This window comes from Alligator sinensis, unplaced genomic scaffold (assembly GCF_000455745.1).
Source record: "Alligator sinensis unplaced genomic scaffold, ASM45574v1 scaffold343_1, whole genome shotgun sequence".
Taxonomy (NCBI): Eukaryota; Metazoa; Chordata; order Crocodylia; family Alligatoridae; genus Alligator; species Alligator sinensis.
In genome coordinates, this window is record NW_005841947.1 from 1,671,384 (window position 1) to 1,679,106 (window position 7,723).

General features: G+C 42.2%; 1 protein-coding gene across 35 annotated transcripts in view; it reads right to left on the reverse strand.

The window, feature by feature from the left end:
- ZBTB20 (zinc finger and BTB domain containing 20) overlaps positions 1 to 7,723 on the reverse strand; it is a 621,054-nt gene that overhangs the window by 494,000 nt on the left and 119,331 nt on the right. The window contains exon 1 of one of the 35 annotated variants that reach the window (XM_025199649.1): positions 4,109 to 4,298. The exons of the other annotated variants lie outside the window; for them this stretch is intronic. The gene's annotated coding sequence lies outside the window, so the exon portion shown is untranslated. Of the gene's footprint in view, positions 1 to 4,108; positions 4,299 to 7,723 lie in introns of those variants that run through there. 35 annotated transcript variants of the gene reach the window in all.

Below are 7,723 nucleotides of genomic sequence, written 5' to 3' on the forward strand. Positions count from 1 at the left end.
CCTTTAGTAAGGTTTCTTTAAAGTAGAACCAGCTCTCCTGGACTCCTTTTCCCCTTCAGACTGGTCTCCCAAGGGATCCTGCCCACTGGTTCCCTGAATGAACTCAAGTCTGCTTTTTGAAGTCTAGGGTCCTTATTCTGCTGCTTTCCTTCCTTCCTTTCTTCAGGACCATGAACTCAACTATTTCATTGTTGTTGCCGCCCAAGTTGCCATCCACTACTACGTTCCCCACCAATTCTTCCTTGTTTGTGAGCAGCAGATCAAGAAAACATGGACCTTCCCAACACTTGTACCAGGAAGTTGTCCACTCTCCAAAAATTGTCCATTCTCCAAAAGTTGTCAACTCCCCATAAGTTTTTGGAGAGTTGTCCACTCTCCAAAAATCATCCTGGATTGCCTGCACACTGCTGTATTTGCCCTCCCAGCAAATGTCAAGGTGACTGAAGTCCCCCATGAGAACCAGGGTCTGTGATCCTTCTACTAGCTGTGTGAAGAAAGCCTCATCCACCTTGTCTTCCTGGTCTGGTGGTCTACAGCAGACACCCACCATGACATCACACCTGTTGCTCAGCCCTCTGACCCTAACCCAGAGACTTTCAACAGACCTATCTCCAGTTTCATACTGGAGCTCTGAGCAATCATACAGCTGCTCTTTTACATAAAGAGCAACTCCTCCTCTCTTCTCCCCTGCCTGTCCTTCCTGAAGATTTTACACCCATCCATGACTGTACTCCAGTTATGTGAGCTATCCTACCAAGCTACCCCACTAATAATGTTCACTGAACAGTCACATGCCAGTTCTATGCATCCACCTCAGTGTTCCCAGGAAACTGGTCTCTACACATAGCCTTTTACTAGAAAATCTCTACACATAGCACACCCTGAGAAACACAACCTACCTTTATCCTGGTATTCAAAGAAACTTCTGTACTAGATCAGTTCAAGTGCTCAAATACTGTACGCTTGGATACTGTGTTGCTTGAAGGCAGTCTTATTGTACAGTACTATGGTCTAAAGACATTTTGACAGACATGAAAAAAGATTTTACAGGTGCCAGACAACCACAGGCAATGAAAAGCTAAGCATCAGCTCTCCAGTGCTGTGTCTATTTTACAAAAGAGTTAAGAACTTCCAGAGGTGAAAAAAATACCTGCTACTTTCCCTTCCAGATGCTGGAAATAGAGGACTACACATTTCTTAAAATGTGTTCAGCTATAATCTAAAAATAAAAAGTCAAGCAAACTGTAGTTGGACATGAATTTAATTTCAGGACTTCCATGAGAAGAGCTCACTTCATATTTTTGTTTTGCAAATTTCCCATACCTCCTTCATTCCACCATGATTTTGTTTTCACCCAGACATTGACACCTTACTACAAAAACTGCCAGTCAAAGAAGTAGCTAATTCTCTATTATGCACCTAAATGCTGCAGCAGACCATCTCTGAGCTCATCCATTCACTCTAGCGTGGAGGTTTAACAAGAAACATCAAACTATCAGCTCCACTGGCTCCATTAAAGAGAAGAATGACCGCTGGTCCCTGAAGAGACGTTGCATTCCACATTACAGACAGACAGAGGCTTCAGACTGGAAGACAAAACCACCACTAATCCTAGAATGAAGAAATGGGTTCTGCCCACACTCAGATCCCTGGAAAAGTTATCAGTGTATCTAAGAAGAAAATTTTGAAAGCAGCATGCAGAATGGACTCAGCATGTTACCACTGGCATCCTTTGGCTTCCTCCACAGATACTGTCACTACTTGAAAGTGATCAAGTTCATGTGTGCGAAGCACATCTGGCAACACTGAATTCTGACCAGAGATATTGGGGACAGGAGATTCACTGATATTTCTGAATAATCCGTGTTATTCTTGTGCAACAAAACTCCCACTAGTTCTTTATGCCAACATTTTATTCATGGGAATAGTGAAGGATCTGCCTGGCGGCATAACAATATAGGGTGAACAGAGTGGACAATCCCATGGCAAGTATGCTGTAGTGAAACGGGGCATTTTGCCTCTCAGGCCATCAGCAGCTGGGAATGTTTGAGTGGGAAGAAGAATGTACAGAGTGAATTAGGGGAGTCTAAAGTAACAAGATCCAAGGGGACAGAGACTTGCCAAATGCACCTTGGCTAGAGATTGATACCACTATATTCAGCTCACCCTTTTGTACCTAGATATATTAGTTCAGATCTTTCTCACTTCAACACTACCTTCAGCACTACATGGCCTGAAATTCTTGAGACTACACAATGATTAAAAACAGAATGAAAATGTTAACTTTAGCCTTGCTGTCCTTGATTATAAGAATTTAAACCAAACACGTAATATTTTCATGCCATTTTTTTCTATTGCGAGTGGGAGGCTTTGGTGTTCTAGCCTTTCTGCATAAAGTAATCAGTACATAAAAATGCAGTACCTATTACTGGGTGTTTTGTAAACATTCAGTCCAAGACTTCTGTGTGTAGCGAAGCACAGCTATTATTACCATCTTAGAACAAGTCCTAAACTAGCAGAACATGTCCTACAAATATCTTACTTTTGTGACCTCAAAGTCCGTGGAGTAGGATCAAAAGGAATTTGTGAACTCCCGGTGTTTTCAGTACCCACATGAGGCTAGTATTCGTGTAGCTACTTCATGGAAGTTGAGAAAGGCACCAACATGAGTGGCATACCAGATCAAAGGCTAACCAACTGAGTAACCAAAAGGAATCACATGCATTACTTGAAAAAGCTGGATTATATATTTATTATTCCAAACTTAAGACAATGACACTGAAATCTTGGTTTCATTTAGATCAGTGGAAGTGCTACCTATGACTTCTATGGGGCCAGAATATCAAGCCATGTGATTTATGTAAAAAAACCAAGTCACATAGATCTCAAGGAAATGCTATCAGACACTCATTAATGACCTGCCTTTCCCTCCTGACCAATTGAAAATGAGGTAGCTAATGAACTCGGAAAGGACTTGACAACAATGACTAAATCCAAACTAAATTTTTAAGATATTAAAGCAGTAGCAGTAGACTGGTTCTTTAAATTTATGCAAGCCCCACAGGACTTGAGGCCCCAAAGAACTGAGAGGTTATACTAACTATATTATACTATTATCTTCAAGAGGAGACTAAACAGTCACCTTGCTGGGGTCACCTGACCCCCCGTTGTCTTTCCTGCTTGGTGCAGGGGGGTGGATTCAATGACCTTCCAAGGTCCCTTCTGGCCTTACAATCTATGAATCTAACATTTTGCATTTCTATAGCACTTTTCACCTAAGCATCTCAATGCTTTTGGTGCAAAAAATTGAAACCTCTCCATTTTTCTCTGCAAGCAAGGCAAACATGTCTACTTTTTCTTGATCTTGGCTGGTAAATTAGTTGGAAGATTTAGTAACTGTTGTCAGTTCCACTGTAAACGTTTTGTTGGGTTTTTTTAGAACCTTCAGGAAAAAAAAGTTTCTGATACAAGCAGAAACAAGAGACTGGCCTACAAAACACTCCTTCTGGACTGAACCAGGGTTAGGTAAGTATGAGTAGTGTTTAAAAGGATCTCAGAGAAATACCAGGCCTGTTACTCCCTGGTGATAGGATTTCAGCAGGTCATAGCAATATTCTGCTCTTTGGAGATTTTAAATCCACAAACAAAGTACTGACTTCGAAAAGAGAAGCAAAGTGATGTTTAATGCTAGATACATTAGCAGAAGCTGAGCAGACAGAAAGATGAAATAGCACTCCCTGACTGGCAAATTTGGACTGTCTCATTGCATCAGATCCAAAGACACAGCTAAGGCAGGATGAATTCTGATACCCAATAGATAAATGAGAAGGACTGCCAAAGCCCAATAAATCAGAATCCACAACACAAATAAAAAAAACCCTATAAGACTCACATCCTGAGACACACACACAGGGACACACACACACAAATCCATATTACTCTAAAGATATAAGTCCACAAGCTCCACCTGGCACCCCTGGAGATAAGCCCTGAAAAGAACATGGAATATAGAGGAAAAGACGTGTGGTGTAGTCTGTGCTGCTGTCAGAAAGCACTGATTCACACTTCCTCACCTCACCTCCCTGCCCCTTACCAATGACAAACTCACCTTAGAGCTCTCTAATTCTTCCCCTGGCTGAGTCTGCAACCCCAGGCAACTCAGCCTTGATCGTAGGCAGCAAATGAAGAAAGATAGATCAGCTAAGAGTTTGCCATGCTCAGTGTATGTCACATAACACAAGCAACCTGCTAACGAGCTGCTATGTGCTCTCTCAAAGTCACAGCTGCCAGCAACAATTGAGCAAGTGCAGCCTAGCTTTTCAGGATTCCTGCCTGTTGCCCAGGAACCACACAAAGCATTGGAGATTTTAAACAGGTGCAAACAGTGTGTTTCTCCATGCCTTGTCCGCCAATACATCTGACAATACAGCATCTGCAATGTCTATGCAAGATGAACCAAAAGCACCAAATGAAGTTTTAAAATGCGATCAGAATCAGTACAGATAAAGCTATGTTTTCATGACATAAGAACAAATGGTTTGTATTATGTCAGTGTGCTCATGATGATATATGAAGGGTTGGGCAGGCTTGCCATTGTGAAGACTTGGTTATTTTTCCAGAAATGTACAACTATACATCATTTCTTTCTGGTTTAATTTAAAAAATATTTGTTTATGTTATTACCCGAGGAAGGATGTTTTACATTTTAAAAAAACCTATCCCTTGAAAATAAGGGCACAAAATAAATAAGAAAGCATTTTAAAGCTGTGGTTTTAAAAAAGAAGAGGCAGTGAGTAGATGCATAGGAATTGTTATTGCTCCATATTTTTCATTTTAGCATGTTAAAGGGGTGTGTGTGCATGTACTATGGACTGTGTATGTATACCCTATATATTTGTGTAAACGCACACACAGACACACATTATACATGCTGTACCTGCACAGCCACCTGTTTAACAGCCTAATCTATTAAATGTACACACAGTCCCTGGGTATGGGTGGTAGCTAGTAGACTGACAGATTTCTTTTAGAACTGGAAATATATGGGGTAAACATTTTTTTTTTTATTTAAACAGGAATAGACTGCAATGAAGCCAGTGCAGTTTATTTTGTCAACTTTGCCTACAGTTGTGTTAAGGTCATCTCTATAAGTTTGTGATGAGCCACGTTTTGATGTTCCTACTCAGGCAAATTCCTGTCAATATCAACAGAAATTTTGCTCGGGTAAAAGACCAAGCAGAAACCATATGAGGATCTGAGAATTTGGCTCTTTAACGCAATGATTAATGAGGGGCTAATGCCCACCCAGGATTCTTCATAAATGTATTCACCTCAGTGACCATAGGTCAAGCCAGCAGCAAGGCTCTCTCCTTGTCCGTCTGCAATGACTGCAAAACTGATAAAAATGCTAGGGCTGCTTCTGAAGCGGAACTATTCTGTTAGATTTTTGCCTTCCCTGATTCTGATTTCCATTTGGATGGAAGGCTGAAAGGGCTGAAGGGTTCTCTTGTACAGATGCCAACAAAAACAAAGGTAAACTTAGAATTTTCATTAACTGTAAATTACAAGAGCAAACAGAAATAAGGATTGATGTGAGCAAGAGGGAATGCTAAAGCCTCACCAAATGTAATGTGTAATGCCTCAACCCAAACATATTTTGGGATGACTGCCAAAAAGATGGGTATAAATGTGGGAGGCTTACTAGAGTACAGTTTGAGCTAAAATGTGTAAAGTTTTCACTTGTGCTAAGGAAATATTCATCACTAAGTAAAAACTGGGCCTCATTTAAAAGCAAAGTCCACATCTAATCTAAATTTTCCTGGGCAAAGCAACTGCTCCCTTCTAAACTAAACTATCTGTCATCTCCACAATTGTTGATGGTGGCACCTAACTGTATTACTGGGTCTTGCCAGGACTCAGCTTGGTAGTTGAATATGACAACTCACTTGCCTATAGAAACAGTAATAGATGCATGGTTTAATGCTATCCTACTGTTAACTTTGTCATGCTCATGAAGCTGAAAAAGGTGTTAATTATCAAAGAAGTGAGTTGGGGGGCAGGCCTTTGGGGGGGAGGGAATGGTTTTTTTGGTTTGGGTTTTTTACTCACTCTGCAGATCTAGCCACAACCATCTCTCTCTGGTCAATAAAGAGACTAGCATCCCTACCTTCACAGTTGCCAAGGAAGGAACTCCTAAAAATGTGGAATACAGTAATTTTAACCACCTGAAAAGGGCTATCAAATTATTGAATCCTAAGATCCTGGGTGTTAGTGGAGGTATAAATAGAAAGGGCATCATGAACCCCTTCTACAACCCTCTAGTCCAGCTGTCCAGATTTTTCCAGATCTCACAATACAAATATGGCCAAACATGTAAATTAAGTATAGGCAGGCCAATGCAGCTCACCCACGCTTACAAGAGCAGAGAAGATGCAGCACAGACACAACCAAACAGTTCTTGTAAGCACAAGAGACACCCAGTTACCAAAAGATATTTGCACTTTTAAAAGAGTACGAGAACAGACTCCTCTTCTGTTGGATAAACAAAACCCAAGTCCAAGGGGAGAAAGGGGCTAAAGAATTAACATAAGTGAAGTGTTTGCTTTAATCTTACTGCAACTATCCAGTGCAGGCCCATTCTTTTTCAGTTCCCAGGCTGCTTTCGCTCCTTAGATGATCTGCCACTTCCCCAGCAAACAAGCTGTCTGCACCCCAGCTTCTGGTGTTTCAAAGCATAAACAAAGCTCACAGAATGTTTCAGTGGAGTGTACTTGAGCTCCAATTATCTAGTTAGTTCAAAGATCTTTGAGGAAGTATTATGGGTCAGAGGTGCAACTAGCAATTTTAGCACTTTGGAAAGAGATGATGTCAACTGCCAAGAGGGTGAGAGGGAGCAGAACTGAGGGGAGTGCGAAACATTGGAGAGCAGGGGTAAAGAGCACAGCAGGATGCTGCTTGCAGCCTCTCTAGGGCTAGGGACAAGCATTACACATAAACTAGTTTAAGTGATCAGAAATTGGTTTAAACCTGTAACAGAACAGATGTTCAGTGAACATAAACCAGTTTCAGAATGTCTGAAACCAGTTTGAGATAAGCCTGGTTGAATGTAGTATCAGACTTAACTGATTTGGCTCAAACCGGTTTATGCAATGTCTGTCCCAGACCCCTTGCTGGTTTAAGTTAAACCAGACACCCCCAGCATCCCAGCATGCTCTCTGGGCTGGGCAAGGCTCTCTGCTCCACAGCAGGGCTGGCTCCTCCCTTCTGCTCCCTGGCTGAAGAGACTGCAGGTGTCTGCCTGGCTTCTGCTCCCCACTCCCCTCCCCACTGTCTGCTAAGCAGGCATTGCCCCCCTCACAGACACCTCAGCATTAGCTAGCAGAACACATGATGGCTACCTCCACACTGTGGCACACCAGACAAAGGCAGAATCAACAGGTAGCTGGTAATTCATAGATTCATAGATGTTAGGGTCGGAAGGGACCTCAATAGATCATCGAGTCTGACCCCCTGCATAGGCAGGAAAGTGTGCTGGGTTCAGATGACCCCAGCCAGATGCCTATCTAACCTCCTCTGGAAGACCCCCAGGGTAGGGGAGAGCACCACCTCCCTTGGGAGCCCGTTCCAGACCTTGGCCACTCGAACTGTGAAGAAGTTCTTCCTAATGTCCAGTCTAAATCTGCTCTCTGCTAGCTTATGGCCATTATTTCTTGTAACCCCCAGG